Raw genomic sequence first — 22,303 nt, forward strand, 5'->3', positions numbered from 1 at the left:
TCTTGTGGTTTAACAGTTAACTTAAATGTATTATTTTGAATTTAAGTGGGGAGATATTAAAAAATTATAATCATACTTCTGTGAGACATATTTATTCCCAGGCTGACAGGCATTGGATCCCCTTTGAATGACACCAATACTTTAGCCAACTGTTGAAATTGATAATCTTGTCTTCATACTGTGGCATCATTTTACATAGCCCACCTAATCATGAAGGGATTCACATCTAGATCAGGGGAGGTCATTGTGCCTCTTTACTCATCCCTCATCAGGCCCATAATTGAGTACAATGCCCCTTTTGGGATGTACCTTACCAGACACCTGCAGCAACTGGAAAGACCCCAAAAGTACCTCACCAAGAGGATCAAGGGGCTCAAACAGATGCCGTATGCTGCCCGGTTAAAGAAACTCCAGCTCTACTCAGTGGCATACTGCCTGCTCAGAGGCAATCTGTGCCTGATGTATAAAGCCATGTCCAACCCGGAATTAATGGACATGCTGCACCTCAGAAAATCCAAATCCGATCGAGCTACGCGCTCGAGGGACTTGAACCTCAGCACTGAAATAAATAGGACATGCTGGAGGGACAGATTCATAACCCAGAGGCTCCCTTCACTCTGGAATAAAATCCCAGTCCAGGTTAGGCAGAGTCCCTCATTGACTCTCTTCAAGACGAATCTTGATGAGTGGATGGGAGATCGTAGGTTTACCCCGGGTATCACTTCTGTGTCACTGTTAGACAGAGGCACAGTATACTAACCTTGAAAAAGGGTATAGCAAAATTAATTTAATATGGGTGGCGAAAGCCGTACACACTCTGGCTAGGCTTATAAATGCCCTAGGGCAGATAGCCTAGTATGAACCTATGAACCTATGAATCATGGCTGTAAGGTCATAATGCCCACATTCCATTCATACATTTGCATTGCAGAAGATAGTAACTGCATGAGACTGTAATAAAATGCCACTTTTTTTAAAAGAAAGAAATAACATGCAAGTACTGATCATTTTTGGCATATATGTAATTTATTGATGAAAGAGAATTTATTTTGCATAATAAACAAAAACATGGAAGTGAGGCACTGCCTTATAGTGACATGGAGTTTCATGTGAGCACTTCGACGCAGCAGGGTGGTTGTATTATTGGTTATGAATATGTCTCAGACACATTCACATTGTACTGTATAATTTATTCTTTTGAAAGATGGCAGAATTCTGTGAAATGGCATACCCTGTAATTTCTTATTCATAAGTTCTGCACCACATAGTTAAGAAAGAAGGGCACGTTATATTTGTAAAAGTGGCCTTTTTGTATAATGGAGAAAAATACTCATAAGTAAAGTGGCTCAGAAAAACAGCCCTCTACAGAAAATGCCATTACTGCACTCCTTAGAAATATCGGCAGCACATGTTTACTCATTTGGTAACATACCAATGTGGTTTGACTGAAGAGTTCTCTTTTAATGGTGTTAAATTTAGTTTCTGTTTTTTTTTTTACATCCTTCCCTACATGCAGTAACTCTACTTCTTTCTTACATTAGAAAAATAATAACCAAGAAACCCTTATGACAGTAGAAACTGGTTTTATTAAATCCATTTTTAAACCAAGTGCCCATATATCTTCAGTGTATTATTAGAAATACCAAATATTTATAACTACACTAAGCAAGTACACTAAGTTTGGCCTTTGCCTCTTCTGTTTTTTGTATTCATTGTTTCTGAAATTAAATAATGAAGAATGCAAGTACAAGTAATGAACTAATGCTACTAGAGATTGGTAGCAAATAAAGTAAATCAGGAAAAAATTGAGATAGAAGTGAAAGTAGTCAGATTAACATATTCAAGTATTTGGGAGGTGTGGTTGGGTAGAAAGGAAGTCTAAATGAGGTAATCTACGCCATGATCAGAGGTGCTGCAGCCAGGCCCAGTGTGTCAGAGGTAGTTTGTGACAAATGACTGCTAGAAGTAGTGGTGTGACCAGCGCTTCTTAATGGCACAGAACCGTGTGCAGTGAAAGCTGATGAGATGAGGAAGCTTGAGGTAATAGAGGTGAAGTATATGAGATGAGTATCAGGATCCACTTTGTGAGACAGATAAAGAAATGAGGACATCGGATCAGAAGGCTAAGTAGCCCCAGTCATAAAGAAGGTCAGAGAGAAAAGATTATGGCAGTTTGATCATACATGCATGAAAGCAGAAGACACTTTTTGTAAAGCAGATTTGGGCAAGACATAAATAAGGCAAGAAGACATCAGCCAAAAGATGAATGGATTGCTTGAGAAAAGGCCATAGGCAATCAGGCATGACTGTTGAGAAAGGTAAACAGAGAAGAATGACAACTGACATGACACCCTGGCCACCTGTAAAATGGGAAAAAGGGAGATGGTGGTGATGACGACGATGCAAGCAGAAGTAATGTGAAACTTTATAAGCACAAACAGGGTTTGAAATAGAATGCATGCCACTCTCTCTCTAATGAATTCCATTTCAGTGAACAGTTCTGTTACTTAAGGCATTGATCTAGTATTAGGGATCGCCTTGATTTTTTTTTTAATGCTTTGCCTCCATCTCAGAGTGTACAGGCCTATATGACACAGAAGGCTGCTAATGTCTCTTTGGAAGAAGCATGTTTGCCATTTCCTGCTCTCTTGCTGCTGCCCTGAAGGTATTATATTGTATGTAACGTACAGATCGCATTTGATTCTCCTTTGTTTTCTAATGGCCGATGTATCGTTGTCATAGGATACAACTTAATACTTGTAGAAAGTGACACGCCCGTCTAGCTGCCCAAAGAAACTTGATTTCTAATTCATTGGATCAGCTGAATGAGCTCCTAATCTCTTTTAATCAGTCTACAATTGACCAGTAAGGTTCTTTTAACAGCAGAGGTAACGAAAAACATGATTAAATGTATGCTCAACATCAGAAATTCTGAAGCTGGCATTTTACTCTATTTCCAAGTGAAGAAAGCATTGCCTTTACAGCTGGAGAATAAACACATGACATCTGCTGACAGAAATACATTTGTAAAATAAATAGTCTGCAATTTAAAGTGTTTATTATGCCAGAGTTAAAACTCACAGATGGCAGACAGCAGATATTATTTTTCTTCACTTCTAAGGCAGACATTTAGGCAGTATAGTATGAACAGCATCAAAGTGCATTTGTACTGGTCACTATGATGATGTTGTATAATGTTAGGGCACCTTCTGACAATAACAATAGCACATAGCTTTGCAAGATAGTTCTTAATTTTCAGGTTTGATTCCCATAGATATACAATACTAAGTAATGAATGAACTGAAAATAACTACATATTTACCTTTGTGCTGCACTGTATGAGTGAGCAGTTCAGTGATTAACTTGCATTTAAAAACTTCATGTCAGCTCTCCATTATGTGGCTGAGTTCCAACCTACACCTACATTTCTCTAACTTGAAGTTGACTTCAACTATCAGTTGTGGTTGTTAGTTTTTACTGGATGTCATTAAGGCTAAGTGTTTATTAATGACCTACTATAAAAGAAAAGTTAGAATTAAAGATTTACTCCAGGTGGCACAGGCTGCTCATATCCTAATTCATTGATTTTATTTTAATAACAAAACTTAATATTCAAGAAGTCTCAAAAAACTGATATATTCTTCAAAGTATAAGTAAATTGAGCTGATAACTAGCAATTGAATATATGCTGCTCTTTGACTCAAAGACCTACGATATGGATTATTTATGTTATACCTGAATAAACAAAAATAAATAAATTAAAGACTGGACCCCTAATGTGGGTGGCCCAGATTAGACAGAATACTTGCTGAGCTAAATTGCCTAAAGCAAGCCCAACTACAAAAAGTTCTAAAATAAATGTGTCACTCCAAATGATAAACTCATTGCCCAACTGACCCGAAAAGTAACCCTTTCTGCTAGTTTCCTAAAAATCTCAATGGATTCAATCAAAAAAGATAGCTAGAGTGTCCAGGATGGTCATTTTAGGCTATTGTCCAATAAGTTCATTCCAGGATTGTGTTGCAGTTGAAGCCTCAGTTGAAATGCAGTATTAAAAATGATCATTCCAGGTTGAACAAGGAGTTGAGATACAGTTGTGGTTCAAATTATTTATTTATGAAGTTAAATAAGGCAGATGAGTGTTGCCTGCATGTGTATTAAGATCAAAATAGAGTAAGCCTAAAAGAGGAAGCACCCTTCGCATCAATTTTGTTGATTTAATTTTTTTTCATGTTAATGGTTTTCTTTTTCTCTAGAGTGTTGCTCTGAGAAAAGATCAGATGAAACTGTGATAGATGCAAATCCTTTATCAGCTATCAATGAAACCCATTCAGAAACAATGGTTCACACATTACTATGGAGGAAGAATGTATCCCAGAGCATATCTGTTGGAAGGAATTTATGGTTAGAGATTTTGTTGCAGATATTGTTTTGCACTAGTTAAGCCAGTTAAATTATTTATTTACTTATCTGTTTATTTTATTTATTCTTTGTTGACCGGGTTAGTCTTACTAAGCTAGTAGCCTTTTTTTAGAGGATACCCAAGGTGGTATTTATACCACTGGGGGAAATTTGGTCAGGGCATAATGGAACTTCTCCTACTCTTGGTAGTTGGGGGAAGAGATTTGTGTTACATGTCCTAACTTCCTGTTTCCTGTCCAGCCAGGAGGAACAGAGAGAAAACATGGCTGATTTAGCTTTTGCTGAAACTAGAGTGAAAGTTGCTTAAAATGTGGTTGAAATGGTAGAATCACTACCAGATTTTTTTTTTCTGAAGATGTGGGTGTAGGAAAAGCAGTGACATTGGAGGAAAGGGAGATTATAGCTGAAATAGAGATGGATTCAGAGGAAAACTTTCAGTTTGAAGGAGAGACAATTACGTCTGAAAAAATGCATAACTACAACCCTCCAACTGGGGGAGGGGTTGAGGGATGATTATTTGAAAGAAATGGTAAACCAAAGTAATCCAGAAAATGGAGCAGCAATGTCATGGAACAACATCATGGAGAAAAATAGAAGAAGGTGAAGAAGAGACTGTGCCAGAGAAAGTTCCCGAGACAAAAAACATATGCACAAACTGTTAGAGAAGGAACAAAGAAGAAATAAAAAAAAAAAAAAAAAAAGAAGTACACAATATGTGAGAGCAGTAAAAAAGAAGAAAGTTTGGACAGGTATGATGTTTGGGACACTGTCATAGCACCTTTTGGTGTAAAAGCAAAAGAAGTAAGAGCATGTATTTTAATTAATAAAGATACTTTTTGTGACTTGATATTTGAGACTGAGCAGGCCATGGAAAAATTTTGGGGTGCATATGATCAAAAGAAAAATATTTATCCATGGTCAGAATTTGTGGTGCAAGCTTTTTATAGACAAAAAAGAATAATGATCCAGTTTAGAACTGAAGTTTAAGCAAAAAAAAAAAAACTGAAAGAACATTTGTTAACTGTATGTAAAAAAGTAATGGATACTACAAAAATATATGATGAAAGAGGACTGAGGGATGGGAATGGGAGTAATACTGACAATGGAAAATGATAATGTTATGCATGTACATAGTGTTATTAATACTCGTGGTAATAGGGGGTTTGAGAAATACAGGGGTCAATCAAAGATGTGTTATTTTTGTCAAATAAATGATCATTTAATCAATGAATGTGATAAAAAAGATGTTATTTATGTGGTAAAACAGGGCATAATGCAAAAAATGTTTTTTTAAACTGCAAAAATGTGACAATACTGGTCATTCATGGCTAGAATGTGAAATGAATGTGCAAGAAAATGAAAATGAAGTTATACAGGATAAAGAGATAGCACAATGTGTTATACAATAAAATGTACAAAAAGATGTAACTGATAAAGAGGTTATACATGAAGTTAAAGAAGATAACAAGGAAAAATAAACAGTGGAGACAAATGTGGAAGAAGCTGACTGGTGTAGAGTAAGAAATAAAAATTATCTGATAGGGAAAAGAGTTAAAGAAAGGAAAAAAAAATCAAAAATATAATGCTTAGAGAAAATAAGAAAGGAAAGGGATAAAAATGTTATTATACTCACTATGGTTAAAAGGTGAAAATATTACCTTTAAATGTGAACAGTATGAAAAATCTTAAAAGGAGACTAGGTATATTACAATGGTGTGCTGCAGTAGAGAATAGGTATATTACAATGGTGTGCTGCAGTGCGGTGGTGGTGCTGCGGTAGCGTTGTCACCTCACAGTAAGATGCTGTCCGGTTCAATTCTTAGCTAAAGCATCTTCTGCGTGGAGACATGCATGAATGGGTATACCTTCATTGAAGGTTGTGCATCAGGGCTGGTAACTCGGCATGTAAAAATCAACTACCAATCATTAGCAGAATGGAGTTCCGCTGTGGCGATCCCTAATCGGGAAAAGCCGAAAGACACAAACAAACAATGGTGTGCTGCAGTAGAGAATAGGTATATCACAATGGTGTGCTGCAGTAGAGAATAGGTATATTACAATGGTGTGCTGCAGTAGAGAATAGGTATATTACAATGGTGTGCTGCAGTAGCTACACATATTATTGCTTTAGAAGATATCAGATTATTAACAGAAGAGGAAAGAACACAAACTGAAAATTTTTGGAATGGTGTGGTAGTTTGGAATATGGGAAAAGAAATGTGCTTGGGCATATGTATATTATGTTAGGAAAGCATTAAAATATTAGATATAACCATAGTGGAACTAGGATGAATTATGGTAATAGATTTGAGCTGGAAAAAATGTGTGTATAGAATTCTAAGTTTATATGCATATATAACAAAAAAGAGAGAGAAATCATGTTTAAAAATATTCTTGAATATGTTTGTATAAATATAAACATTATAGTTGTGGGTGATTTTAATTTTAATTTAAGAAAAAAATAGGAGCAATTGTGATGTTAAAATGGTTAAAGAAATTATGAGAAGTGGAAAGCTAAGTGTATGGAAGAATAACCACTGAACCTATAAAAGGAATGAAAGTGGGACAGAAATTATTTTTTTAATATCTGACAGTTTAAAAGTTAAACAAAAAGGAATTAAGTATGCTGAATTTTCAGATCATGCAGCTATATGGGTTAAATTACAGGAAAATAAAGCATATACAAGAGTAGGAAAAGGAATAAAGATAATTAATAAAAATGAATTAAATTTAGAAGAAAAATAACTTATGGAATTATGAAAAAATCATACGAATATGACAGAGTTTTATGAGAACTGGACTGTTTGATGGCTTAATTTTAAATAGGAAGTATAAAAAAGTGTTTTCAGAATGTGTAAGGAAGAAAAGAAAAAAAAGAGCGAGAGATAAGATATTAAGTCAAGTAACATTCTGAGATTTATTAAAGAAGAAAAATTCCTTTATGAAAGACAGAGCAATATATAAAATGAATCAAATTAAAATTAACAGCTTGTTATATAAACAAAAATATTGTTTACAAGGAAAGAAAGAATAGGAAGTGACATATTTGAGTAAAATAATAAAAGAAGGAAAATAACAAGAGGATTAAAGAATAAGGAAGGTAAGCAAATAAGACAGCAAGAAGGAATATAGTAAATAATTAAAGAATATGTATTGGAATTATTTGTTAAAAGAGAAGAAAACATTGAACAAGTTTATAAAGCTGAAAAATTAAATAACAATGATAATGAGTATTTAAAACAACTATGAAAGACTTGAATGAAATTTTAAAAGATATTAACTTGAATTCTGCAACAGGACTGGACAGAAAATAATGTGGCATATATAAAAAAATGGAGTGGCAAAAAATTATTTTTCCATAATTATGAATGAATGACTGAAATTGGAATTAAAGAGAAAGAGATATGTACAGGAGTTATAACATTTATATTTAAAATAGGAAATAAAGAGGAGATAAAAATGGAGACCTATAACATTGAATAATACAAATTATAAAATTTTCATGAGAATAATAACAAAAAGGTAACAGAAAAAATGGACAGAATATATGACCAAAATGCATTTGGAAGAAAAGGAAGTCAAAGAGTTAGTATGGATAATAAGAGAAATAACTGATATTGAATAAAACATAGAAGTGAAGGTTATGATAGGGGTAAGTAAAGCCTATGATAATCTTCAATATAAATTATTATGGGAAAGTTTGCAGGCATATAACGTAAGCAAAAAAAAATTACAAGTAACAAAATCAGTTTATTAAAGGAACCATGTGAAACTAAATGTAAATGGTTGTATTGGGGAAGAAATAAAAATAGAATGTGGAATAAAGCAGGGCTGCTTAGCTAGTAGTATAATTTTCTCATTAGTTATGAATAATAATAATAGTGAAGGAAATTAATAAAATGTCAAGTAGTGGTGGATATGAAATGAAGGAAGTACAATTGCCAATAATTATTTGGATAATATTGTACTAATTGTTAAAAATAAAGTATGGATGGAAGAAGTAAATGAAGTATAAATAAAGAGAAAAATAAAGCATTTGGTTTTGAAGGTATGATGGGAGGTATCGAGTTCAATGAAAAATATATAGCTATATTAGGAATAATATTTGGAAGGAATGAATACAGACAATAACAATGGGATAATGTACTCAAAAAAGTAAAGGATATGACTACTTTCTGGATATCATATGGATTTTCATATAGAAAAAAGTAGACTTGTTGAACACCATGGTAATAGGAAAAGTTGTTTATGTTGCTAACATCTATATGATTCCTGTTAAGTATGAAAAGGAACTAATGATGATTATATTTTCTTTTATATAGGGCTCTAGACTGAATCTAGCCAAGAGAGGGATTCAATATATGAAAGAAGAGCAAGAAGACTTAGGGTTAATAAACCCAATAGTACATGCAGCATCTTTAATTTTATATAAGGTATTAAAAGGAATTATGAAGGAAAATAAAACCTTGATAGAAATTATACTATATTATAAATACAAAGAACTGTGAGAAGGAATGGAAGTTAAAAAAAAAAAGAAATAAAGGCATTGTGAATGAAGAAATGAAAACCAAAACAAAACCGTGTTATGGAAAATAAAAAAGAATATATGTGAAAAAAAATAGAAAGGAATGGCACTTAAATATAAGCATTTCACTGGATTGATCCATGGAAAGATTTCAAAATAGATGAGAAAAAAAAACATAATGATGAGATATAATAACTGTAAAAAGATTAAATAATGTAATGATTTTTTGTGGAGATTGTCTATTAGAAAATTGCTGGTTAAGGCAAATATGCCATACAAGAAAAGGCAAGATAAAATATGTAATAAATGTGGAGAGTTTGAGACTAGTGAGCATGTGTTTTTGAAATGGGAGAGTTTTAATTATTTCAGGATAATTGGGTGAAACGTTTGTTAAAATATGAGCAAATAAATATGGACATAATATAAATTGGTTATTATGGTGCACAAAAGCAGGACAGAGTGAAGAAATGGACAGAGTAATATTTTATGTTTCATGGACTATATGGAATGAGAGACTAAATGAAATCAAATACAGTGGAAATGGACTTTGACAAACATTCTGGAAAAAATAATGTTTTGGCTGTGGATAAAAGAGTGGGGGGAAATGCTTAAATTGAAGTTTGTAATTTATAGAGATTTGTAAATATGTAAATAATATGTAATGTATACATCAATTAAAAAAACTACTCTTTTGTAGATGTGCTGTGGAAACTTTTACATCTACCTGACACCAGCTTAAACAGATGGCACCTTGGTTTAATATCTCATCCAAAGGACGGCACACTCAAGAGTGAAGCACCCACACTTATGCTGCACTGTAAGTAATCAATCTATCTTGTGTGAGAATAGAACCCATAGCCTTCTGCACCTCAGGCAATTGTACTACCTGTTGTGCCACTGACACTTCAAAATTAGTGTCTCATTGTCTACTTACATATCTTAGTTTTACTTTAGTACAGTCAACTTTTCATGCACCTAATACTGTCTGCTGTAATTTAACATCTTTCCCATTTGCATATACTTAGCCATATATTGTCTGCATTCTTTTATCAGCCTTTACATTTTATATCTTTGAATTTTCTGTGTCACCTTATTCCTTACATCTATTGTCCATTTTTCCTGTTTTTCAATTTTTCTTTACTTCTTTATTTCTGTCAATCTACTTCCTCCTCTTAAAACTTTCATTTTCTCCTTGACACCCTCATCCCATGTTTTTATGTTCAACTTTAATCTCTGTGAACACACACACACTTTTTTCTTTACTGTCTTGGTACATTTTTTTTTATTTTCTCTTTTTCACCTTTATTGCTTCCTTTCCTAAATTTGCATTCCTCTTCTGACCCTTTTAATCCTCTTATAATTTCATTTTTTCTTATTTTCCCATCTTTTGCACTTCATTTTCAACCTGAGTTCCAACAATCCCTTTATAAGACGTCCTCACTGCTTCACTCTGTTGTATTTTCTGCCCCTCACCTTTCCCTTTATTCTCTTAACTTTTTGTTTCACCATTTCTTTTTATAAATATCTAACTTCCATTTATATCTCCTGTTGCTCTTGTCTAAATAAACACACATATTTGTGTGCATGTATGAGGCCAGATAACATGTATATTATACTTCTAGTTAATAGTATGGTTTGTTCAACTTTTTTTATACAGTGCTACTTGATGTTGAATATGCATAACAGATATATATTTGTCCTACATTCTACTGATTTATTTACTCCCTTATATCTGAATCTGAATTGTTTACTGGTTTTAAACTTCTATATATAATCCAAACATACCATAAGAACTTTGTTTCTTTAAACATGTATTTTTTCATCCTGCATGCCATGTTAAGTCACTCTCTGATATTCCGAAACACCACAGCCGCAACTGTGGTTAGCCCTTTTATGTTTACACACCTCATCCCTGACTGTGGCTAGACCTCCTATGTTTACACATTGCAGCTGTGACTGTGGCTAACCCTCCTATGTTTATACACTGCAGCCGTGACTGTGGCTAGCCATCCTATGTTTACAGGATCAAACATACAAACGATTTCAGACTTCAGTCTCATGCTAAGGCCCTTGATAGCCCTCTTGCATTAGCCACTGGATGTAATCTTTATGGACGAAGTAAAGAAAAATTTGTGACTACTATGCACACTTGTGTGCACTAAAAAGAGCACTACACTTTCTTTCTCCAGCCATGATGTCTCACCTTAAAAACTCACAAGGTAAAATGGCAGAATACTGGCATCGAAAGCAGTTCTCATGGGGACTATATGGGTCACACTAATAAGCATTCATGTGCACCTCATTGGTAGGCTAGGATAGTATAGATACCTTATAACTATGGGTCACAATGACACTTTAAGGCGTGAAATGTGAGAGTCCTATATCCCTTTGTGTGTTGTTAAGAAAGCAGGCTCAACTGCAGCTCCATGTCCATAAGGTTATATGTGAAATTTCAGGTCACCCGTGGAGGTATGGCCTGGATCACATATGCATTGCTGCCTGTAGTTACTCAGGCTTGTGCCCAACATTGGGGAGACTTGAGCATGTTGGTTAGCAGGTGTGCTTATTGTGCAAATTGAGTGATTCAGAAACAATAATGATTTGAACCATAATTAACATAATCATCACACACAGCCATGTGAATTTGTTTGATGTAAGCATGACAGCATGCAAAGGTCCTTATCATGATATGGAAGAAACTTTAGTGCTGCCAAGTTTGGAAACTGCAATATCTGAAATACAGAAAAAATGTTCATGTAAACCTGAAGCTTTGCTTGTACAAGGAAATGCTGTCAAGTTTGACTGTCTAAGTGCTATGGAATTTGGTGACATAATAAGAGAGAGGCTTGTCAGTGCTCGTAACTATACTGGGAAGGTGTATAGAGAAGGGGACTGTAAGGACAAAGCATATGTTTGGCTGAAGGATTGTTAAGCATAATGAGAGACACGTGCATCCCTCCCAGCACAGTTCAAACAGTCATGCTGGACTTCTGATTCCACTTTCACTAAGTAAATTTGACTGTTGTATACATTACACACACTCCATTTGCAAAACTACATCAGAAAATCATTTGTGTCATTTTGGTTAGTTGTAACTGCATGAGTATTGTTTTGTGGGGGATATTACTCAGTAATCCTATGTGCCTGATGTTACTTACAAAGTGTGGATACAGGTATATAACCATTAAGCACACAAACATCATGTTATATAACGAAGGGGGAGACTGCTGGTGTAATGATTTGCAGAAGCATGCAGGACCAAGACTAGAAATGCTACTACTGTTTTCCACCCTTACAGAGCAATGCCAAAACACACAGTAAGTAGAAGCACACTGCAGACTCTGCCAAGAAATCCACCTGTAAGCCATAGTTCTCCAATACAGAGAATGAGGTGCTTCTCTAGATCCTCCATCTCCATGGCCATGACTAGTGGCTCTTTGGCCTGCATGCAGCTGACCAGGCCCATCAGGACCATGCCTGAAATGATGTGCTGGCAGATGTCAAAGGAGTTAATGGCCACAGCTGTAGTTATGAGGTGGTGCACCATAGTACTACTGACATCATACCAGCAGCCATACTAAGAGCTTGATCTCTGGCACAGAAGGTAAATCAACTGGTGCAGGGGCTGATGAGTGATCCACCTCTTATGGAGGAGGGTATCTCCTGTTCTCTCTCAAAGGCAGGGGCACCTCTTCATAGTCCCATAGTGCAGTGCTGGAAATTGGGGCAGAGTTGGACTGACCACTGAGACCAAGATACCCCAGATATATAGATCTATTTTGTATAAAAATACCTATACATCCCTTTTTCCCCCCTCAGTCATTGTCCTAATTATTATAGCTGTCTGAGATATGGTATACAGGTACATCAGGACTTCATCCTCCACAGCCATCTGCACAAAGTATGCTGCTAATTTATTTATTGATATCATATTAATATTTGTAAACCTCAGTTTTATTTATACTTCTGATGCTGAGTCATACTTACATAGGATATTGTACTTTGATGTATTCACAGATGAGTCTTTACCCAGCACCAGCACTCTGGAACTGCTCCAGCCTGATTGTAGGATATGGTGTAGTGAAGTAGATTGTGTGTGTGTGTGTGTGTGTGTGTGTGTGTGTGTGTGTGTGTGTGTGTGTGTGTGTGTGTGTGTGTGTGTGTGTGTGTGTGTGTGTGTGTGTGTGTGTGTGTTGGACAGAGGGAATTTGACCACTTTGTTTCCTGGGCACACCATGGGCATAGTCTATGTGCCTGCAGATAACCTGGTTACCAACACCTCACAGGAAGGACAGGCTAATTGGAACACTGTCAGTCAGGGAAACTGGGTTGGCCTCTATTAGGCATGTTTTAATCCATCCCTAGCACCTATGGGTAGAGAGAACCTCATAGGGTACTGGGTAATGGTGCTCGCTTGAGACATGGCTGCTGCTCTCCAGCTGAAGTTGGCTTGTCAGTGGTTACAATGCAGCACATGTGCATGGATATCATGGAGGTACAGGCTAGTACCACTGCAGCCATGGCAGAGTTAGTGAGGGTGATGCAGGGTGTGTGTGATAAACTAAGGGAATGCATGAAAATGTGAATGTTTGGCTAGACACATTTAAATAATGAAATATGCCATGTCCTGTTTGGTTCACTTGCTAGGGGTGAGGAGCCATCCATGAAGTCAATCCAGTTCAACTACACAAAGTAGTCATTGTGACCAAAGACAGCGAATATACAAGTCCTGCAGTCCACAGCTACATATGTTATGGAGGTGTCTACATCCAGCAAAGGAGAACCCCGTAGTCATAGCAGTGGTATTTGTGACACTTCTCTAAGCAGGATTTGCTCATGGTCATGCAGTACACCAGCATCTAGCCAGGGTCATGCTGCATCCAGTGCAACTCCTGGCAGAGACAGCTTTTTTCAGCTGACGTTTGCAAGGGATGCTGAGACCTCTGCCATGCATGCTCTAGAGCTGTCCAGTGCATCAACCTACAGTGCTGCAACTACCGCCGAGGCTGTGCTCCAGCAGACCCACAGACACACCACCACAGCCTCTAGTGCCTCTACTGCATTACACAATGCATTGACACTAGCCCTTCACAAAGAATTTCACATCAAATCCCCCACCTTAGTGCTAACAGGACACACAGCAGTATGTTTTCTTTTCATATTTCTCAGCACTCACACATTTTCCTGTGTAAGACTTCCATGTTGTGTTCCATTTTTCATCTGTGCAAATTCTTGTGTTATGCCCTTTGGGCATTGCTTCTTTGGTTACCTATGTATGAGGAACAGATTGGTCAATCTATGCATGGGTATGCACTGCCTAGTGTTGATATGCATCACTTGTATTCCAGTGTATGTACTTTACTCTTGTCTACTATATTCTGAAGCAATTTGCAGGCTGTTGCCTCTTGGCTAGTGCCATGTCATTTTATAACCTGACTCCATCTAGCATGATCATTCCTGCTGCTGGTTCCACCACTGACTCCTTGTTTGACTCAGCCTCTACTGCCTGATGTTCTGGACACAGCTGATCCTGCAAGCACCCACCCTGCTGTGACTACTTCCTAAAAATGATATTGTCTATTATTGCATAAACTGACACTATATTTGCACACGTCAGGACATACTGCAGGGAACCATCTGATGAATCTTAACACTCACTGTTCCTTATTTGTGAGTGGGCAAAGTTATACTCCTAATTTGCTTAATTTTGTAAATTTTTTATGCATGTTATAAGCCAAGGATCAAGGGCTTACTTATCCAACATCAGTAACAAGATGCCCCTGGGGAAAGTTACTTTTCACAAAGCAGTGGTATAGGTCACATTTGCACCATATTTGGTGGCTTACACACATGTTGATGATGATGACCTGTACATTACAGACTACCTGGAAGTCAATGGAGTGATACTGTTTGCTGGTCATGTACCTCCTTCCTAGTAATACAGGTGGGATCTTTATTTCAATGTGGGTACAGTCTACGGCCTCCAGTACCTAAGGGAAATAATATCAAGAAAATCCTGCAAGGTGCTGGCTCTCTCCTCTGGGGTATATAGGAACCACAAAATGATACCCTATATGCTGGAGCATGACATCAAGAAAAGCACAGTTTTGTACCTACCATAAATGTAGATGTTCGAAGATCCACATTGCTGCAGTCCTAACACTTGGGTAGTCCGCTGTCCCTCATTCGGCCCGAATATCAGAGTATAAGGCTGATGTCGGTCAGGGCGCATTTGACTGACATCAGAACGTCAGGGTACAAATGCGCATGACCGACGTCATATCCTCAGTCTTTTCTTGCCCCAGATGTCAGAAGACCCTAAAAAGAAAGGTCCAAACCCAAAGACCACAACTAAACAACCAACTAGCCTAACACCAAAAATATGTATAATATATACAATAGATACAAAATGCAATATACAAAATGCAGTTTACCTCAGATGGATAACCCAACCAAAAAACCACCTCAAACAACAGAGGGGAAGGAGGGAGGGTAAATTGGACTGCAGCAATGTGGATCTTCGAACATCTACATTTATGGTAGGTACAAAACTGTACTATGTTCTTCATCTCACATTGCTGCAGTCCTAACACTTGGGTAGAATCCCAAAGCAGAGGTAAGGGAGGATGGCTAAACTATAAAGAAGCAGGAGCTGCCAAAATGCCCTGCAACACAGCAGTGGCAAAACCAGCCCTGGATTTAGAGTACAAGGGAAGGTGGTAATGCCTAGAGAAGGTATGCACTGAACTCCAAGTGGCTGCCTCCAAAATATCCTTAGTAGCCACCCCCCTTAAAAAAGCTGTTGAAGTGGCAGTAGCCCTAGTGGAATGAGGTCTAATCCCAGCTGGAATCTCCTTGCCATGATGGGAATAACAGAAAGCAATGCAAAATCCAATCCACTTAGAAATAGTTTGTTTTGACACGGGCTTGCCCTGAGAGCACAAAGCAAAAGAAACTAATAACTGCTGAGATTGTCTGAACCCTTTAGTTCTGTCCAAATAATATCGCAACTGCCTGTGAACATCTAAAGTGTGCAAAATCTTTTCCCCTTTAGTTTGGGGATTTGCATAAAAAGTAGGCAAATGAATAGTTTGGTTTAAAGCCACACTAGAAACCACTTTAGGCATAAAGGAGGGATTAGTACGTAAAGATACCCTATCCTTGTGAAAATTAAGAAAGGCTCAACTGCCATAAGGGCCTGCAATTCAGAAACCCTTCTTGCAGAGGTAATGGCCAACAAAAAGCAGTCTTCCATGACAAATATTTCAACTCAGCAGTAGCTGCAGGCTCAAAAGGTTGTAGAGTGAGTTTCTCCAACACAAAATTGAGATCCCAAGCAGGAGTAGGAGCTCTTCGTGGGGTCTTATATTCTTTGCCCCTCTAAGAAATTGCTTGAATAAAGGATGAGAAAACAATGGTGGGTCACAATCGTAGTGAGCTGAAATTGCTGCAGCATGAATCTTAATAGAAGAGAAGGACAAACCTTTGTCCAATAACTCAGTAAGATATTGAAGAGCCACACTTAAATCAGGCTCAGAAACATCCAAATCCTTAGCTGCACTCCAAAATAAAAATCTCTTCCATTTATCTGCGTACACTTTCCTTGTACTAGGCCTTCTAGCTTCCAAAATCACATTCAAAACTTGTTGTGGAAGTTGAGACCCTCTATGGTTTAAAACAGAATATGCCATGCTGTTAGGTGAAGAGAGTGAAGTTTGACATTGAGCAAATGACTGTCCTCCTGGGACAACAGATGTGGAATCAAAGGCAAAGGCCATGGAGGCTTCCGTACTAGACTTCTCAGTAGTGGGTACCAGTGCTGTCGAGGCCAATCTGGAGCTATCAAAATCATCCTTGGCTTGTCCTGTCTGACCTTCAGAAGTACCTTTGGGAGGAGAGGCAGAGGTGGAAAGGCATACACATGAAGATTTTTCCAACTGAAAGAAAGAGCATCCACTTTCCAAGCTGTGTGATGAAACCGCTTTGTGCAAAACTTTGGCAGCTGGTTGTTTAGTGGAGAAGCGAACAGATCTATGTCTGGAGTTCCCCAGGACACTGTCAATTTCTGAAATACATGAAGATCCAGTTTCCACTCGTGGGGATCCATGATTTGTCTGCTTAACACATCTGCTAAGGAGTTCTGTGCTCCGGCAGAAACCTTGCCTGAAGACTTAGTTGTAAACTGAGAGCAGTCTCCCACAAAATCATTGCTTGCCTGCATAGAGGATAAGAATGTGTTCCCCCTTGCTTGTTGATGTACCACATGACAGCTGTGTTGTCTGTTAGAATCAACACCTGCCCTGGAAGAAGTAAATCCTTGAAAGCTATTAATGCAAACTGGACTGCTAACATCTCCTTCATGTTGATATGTAGATGTTGTAGTCTGGCAGGCCACTTGTCTTGTATCCACTTTCCATTTAGATGAGCTCCCCAAGCTATGTCTGAGGCATCTGTCGTTAAAATCTGACTCGCCTCTGGCCGGGTCACAGAGAGTCCCTTGTTTAGGTGACATTCCTGAGCCCACCACAAAAATTCCTTTTGAATGCAAGGTATTATTTGAATGACAGTGTCCAGATCCTGGCAGTGCTGTGTCCATACATTTTGAGATACCATTGTAGCTTCCTCATATGCAGTTTGGCATTGGGAAGCACCAGAATACAAGATGCCATGAACCCTAAGGCTTGAAGGACTGTCCTTGCAGTCAGCCCGGACTGATGAGATAGCTGATGGAAGTAAAGGGATAGACTCTTTTGTTTGTCCGGGGTTAAAAAGGCCATCTGGGATGCTGTATTCAGTCTCACACCCAGAAAGCACATGTCTTGAGAGGGTACTAGACTGGACTTTATTTCATTCACAGAATACCCCAGGCATCTTAGCACTGCTATCACATATTCCAAATGATGAAGAAGCTCTTCCCTTCCTTGAGCCAGAATCAGGCAGTCGTCCAAATAAGGATAGATCTGAATTCCTTTTAGCCTGAAGAAAGCTATGACTGGAGCCAGAACTTTCGTGAACACTCTGGGCGCAGTAGATAAGCCAAAGGGCAATGCAGAGAACTGATAGTGAGAAGTCCCAGCTCAGCAGATACTTCCTGCACCTTAGTCTGATAGGAACATGAAGATAAGCCTCCTTGAGATCCAAAGTTACCATCCAATGATCTTTGCCCAGCAGAGGTAAAAGCTGCTGCAACGTCAACATTTTGAACTTGGGAATGTCCAGATAAGTGTTGAGGATAGACAAATCCAAAATTGGTCTCCACGTGTTCCCCTTCTTTGGGACTAGGAACAGGCGAGAATAAAATCCTAGGCCCCTTTCTGGCATAGGAACCGGCTGTATGGCCCCTATTTGGAGTAGCAGTGAAATTTGCTTGTGAGCCTCTATTCTTTGTTGAGGAGGAATGTCTGGCATGCCTTTGAAAGGAGGCAAGGTATGGAAATAAAACCTGTAACCGTGATGTATAATATCCAGTACCCATTTGTCTTGGGTAATCAAACTCCAATTTTCTTTGAAAAGTGCCAACCTTCCTCCCAAAGGTGCTGCCAGGCGAGAAGGTTCTGGCAGCTGAAAAGGTAGGTCATTGGGTCTGTTTACGAAAGGACTGACCCCTGCCCTCACTCGAAGACTGTGCAGGAGAACTCCTGTTCTGGGCCTGAAAGAGCCCTGACCTCTGCCCCTGCCACGTCTAGATCTACCCCTAGACTGGGAATCATAAGAAGGATACGTCCACCCTTTAGTAGGCCAATTTCTACTAAACTTTGGAGGCTGAACCTGCAAAAAATCTTTAACTGTCTGCATAGACTTAGCCTTGTCTTCCATTTTCTTTAAAACTGCTTCAACAGGAGAACCAAACAAGACATCAGATTGCAAAGGGGCATCCAAAATCCTGGTTTTAACATGGTCAGATAAATTTTGATCCCTCAGCCAGGCATGCCTGCGAAGAACTGACCCAGTGGTAGCCACCCTAGACGAGGCCTGTACAGCATCAAAACCACATTGCAAAGAATGCTTACCCACCTGTTCAGAAACATGCACTAAATCCTGTAACTCTTTACAGTCAATACCTTCCGCCAGAGCATCAACCTTAGATTTCAACTGAGAAAGGAGATAATTTTGATATTTCAACATGTGAAACTGGCAATTCAAAGCTCTCATGGCTAGAGTGGAAGAAGTATAAACTTTCTTTCCCCATCTATCCAAGGCCCTGGCTTCTTTATCTGCAGGAACCGGATTCTTAACAACAGAAGCCTTAACACCCTTAGGCCCCTGGCTAACAGTTTCTGGGTCTGCCCTAGGACTCTTAAAAAGATACTTATGAGCTTCAGGCACCCTGTAATACCTATCCAGTTTAACAGGAGCAGGAGGCAAAGAATCAGGATTAAGAGAAGCCTCTGCAAACACATCTTCCACCACATTCAGAACAGGAGGTATAGCTAAAGGCCTATGCTGGGGTAAAACAAAAATTCCCTAAGCCTTTTCCTGGAATCAGAGAAATCCTGACCTTCCCATTTAAAATGCTCTCTCATGGAGTGAAGGGTCTCTGAAAAAGAAACATCCTCAGGAGGAGAAGCAGAAGGAGTAGAATCATCCACATCAGAATCAGAATAATGAGAATACTCCTGCAAGTCTTCAGCCGAAGACTCAGACACATCCGAAGCCTGCTCATAATCCCCCAACACAGGTTCCATCCTAGGCCTCTTATCAGGAGGGGGCATAGAGCCTCTAATTAAAGTAATTAAATCCTCTGCTATTTTGAGCATGTGCTTCTTGGGCACAGCACCTGAAGAACTGGGAGTGACACCCACAGAAGCTAAACTAGACCTGCCTCTAGGAGAAGCCTTGGAAGCAGAAAGAGAGGGCTAGACCCCTTAGGAAGGGAGGGGAGTACAGTTACTTGAGAAGCCCCTACAGCCTGCCCTGCCTCCTGGGAGGCCACATCCTGTAAAATCAAAGTTTCTCCCTGGGTCTCCAGAGAGGCCTCCGTCAGAACCACCGGTTCCACTGACACCTCTAAAGAACTGACGTCCGGTTCGGACGACTCCTCTAACCTAGGTTTAACTGCCTTGTCCTTGCGCTTCTTTGAGGAAGCCGGCATCGGAGCATCCGACGGCATTTTGTAATTGCACCGCTTCCCAAAGACCAACCTTGCACAATCCAACCTCCGCTTTATAGTGCGCTTATTAAACCTAGCACAAAAGCGGCATCCAACAACGTCGTGCTCAGGTCCTAAACAAGGTATACACAAATTATGGTAATCCCTATGCGGTATCTGTTTCCCACAAGAAATACAGTTATTCACTTTTTCTGACATCCGGTAAACCACTGAGGCAAGAAAAAAACAAAATATTCCCCAACGGGGTACTTAACCAACTCTGACTTCGGTCTGAAACTCCGGATTCGAAAAATTTCAGAACGCCGAACGGCACTTGCAACACTGCTTCTGCATCGGACCATGTGGCAAAAAAGACTGAGGATATGACGTCGGTCATGCGCATTTGTACCCTGACGTTCTGATGTCAGTCAAATGCGCCCTGACCGACGTCAGCCTTATACTCTGACATTCGGGCCGAATGAGGGACAGCGGACTACCCAAGTGTTAGGACTGCAGCAATGTGAGATGAAGAACATCTGATGGAGTATCCTCTAGGCAAATGCCCAAGATATCCCCACTGTGTTTCGTATATGCCACAGAAAGGTCCTAAAGCCATACATACTTTAGTATCCATTGGGCTAGGTACTGTATGACCCCCATAGGGTTGCAAACTAGGCTGATACTTGTCTACAGTTTCTTCGATAGTGTTTCCATCTGCCCAGTATGGGTTCACAATGTTGGTATTGTGAAATCCATTAGACATTAAGCTTGATTGAATGACCTGGCACATTTTGAGATGATGTCACACACTAACAAGCACAACACTGAGAATAAAAGTCTCTTCCACACACATTTATTACTCCTGCAGCAATCCCTGACAATCGTTAATAATGTCCTTAATATGAACATGAACATTTAGCTGAGTTCAAATATGCTGTGGGTGCACCTCTGTTGCGCAGCATTTATACATTTATGAATCACTTCACTATCTTGTTCTGACACATTTGCATATAGCAAGAGATTTATTTTAATAATGTTGCTCATTACCATGTTGTTATACATCCATTAGCATATACCACACCCAGCTTTGCTGATTGGCCTGCCTGCTTCTCAGAGCTTGGATTTCTGAATTGCACACATCATGCACATTGCTATCATTTATATTCACTTAGCATTAGCTTTGCCACCTATCTGTTTTTTTTCCTATCTGGAAATCAAACTGATTGTCCAGTAGTCAGGAAAACATTGTACAAACTTCAGTATTCTAGTTAAAAAAAAGAAACAGACTATCAGAGTTTGTTAAATTATAGGATTTACTATGCTTTTTGTATAAAAAGCATAGCTAGCCTGTTGAAAAAAAAGGCATCACAACCAGAAAATGAGGGCATTCCCCCTTGTGTGATGTGACAATGACTTCAAGAAATGGGTGGAAAGTGGGCAAGACATTGGCTGTGTTATGGAAGTGTGAGGGGCAAGTCCAGTTTCAGCAACAATGAAAGGTGGAAACCCTACTTAGCATGATGTGGGGAAGTTTTCTGACTCCCAGTCTATATCTTCTATATACATTTACAATTTGATCCTTAAGTTTTTCTACCTAGGTCTCCACTCACAATGATTCTTTCCACAAGTGGACTCATCTGATTAGCAAAACAAAGAAAGAAACAAATAAATATTGTATTCTTTGCATTCATGGCATGCCTGGATACTGCCTTATTTTATAATAACCTTTGACTGATACAATGAACTGTTGTTCAGTTTTGATAATGATGGCACAGAGTGTTGGACCACTTTAGTCCCCTGTTAGTGGCTAGGATGCTTTCCAGGCTTTTTGATGGTGCTCAGGTCTTATTTGGCTGGATCCTTAAAAGGCAAACTAATGGATGTGCTAAAATTGGTTATCACAAAGCTGGTCTGTCCATCTCCGATTTATCATTCAGCTGCAACTATAATGTAACTGACCCAAAAAGGGCAGAGACGGCTTTAATCAAGTCTATGCTTTTTTATTAGCATTGTTTTCCTTTTCCCAAGAATACGTAGATGTAGGCAAGACATTTGTGAAAGGCTGTTATTCAATGTATCCTTCAGTAAATAAAGTCATTATGTTGGTTCAGTGATAAGACCTGTCTCCCAGCTCAAGAGTTGGAATTCTCTCCTCATGCCTGGTTACTCACTTAATGGAGTTTGAACATTATTGATGTGCCTGCACAGGTTCTTTCTTGGTACCATGTTTTTTTCTCACCTCCTTGTATATGTTCGTTGGTTACACT

The 22,303-nt window shown here is 38.6% G+C and overlaps 1 protein-coding gene across 4 annotated transcripts in view; it reads left to right on the forward strand.

Moving 5' to 3' along the window:
- Positions 1–22,303, forward strand: part of CYSLTR1 (cysteinyl leukotriene receptor 1) — a 655,524-nt gene that overhangs the window by 211,447 nt on the left and 421,774 nt on the right. For all 4 annotated transcript variants that reach the window (XM_044057451.1, XM_044057448.1, XM_044057450.1 and 1 more), the window contains exon 2: positions 9,645–9,764. The gene's annotated coding sequence lies outside the window, so the exon portion shown is untranslated. The remainder of the gene's footprint in view (positions 1–9,644; positions 9,765–22,303) is intronic.

This window comes from Protopterus annectens, chromosome 15.part0 (genome assembly GCF_019279795.1).
Source record: "Protopterus annectens isolate FY-2018-M chromosome 15.part0, PAN1.0, whole genome shotgun sequence".
Lineage (NCBI taxonomy): Eukaryota > Metazoa > Chordata > Ceratodontiformes > Protopteridae > Protopterus > Protopterus annectens.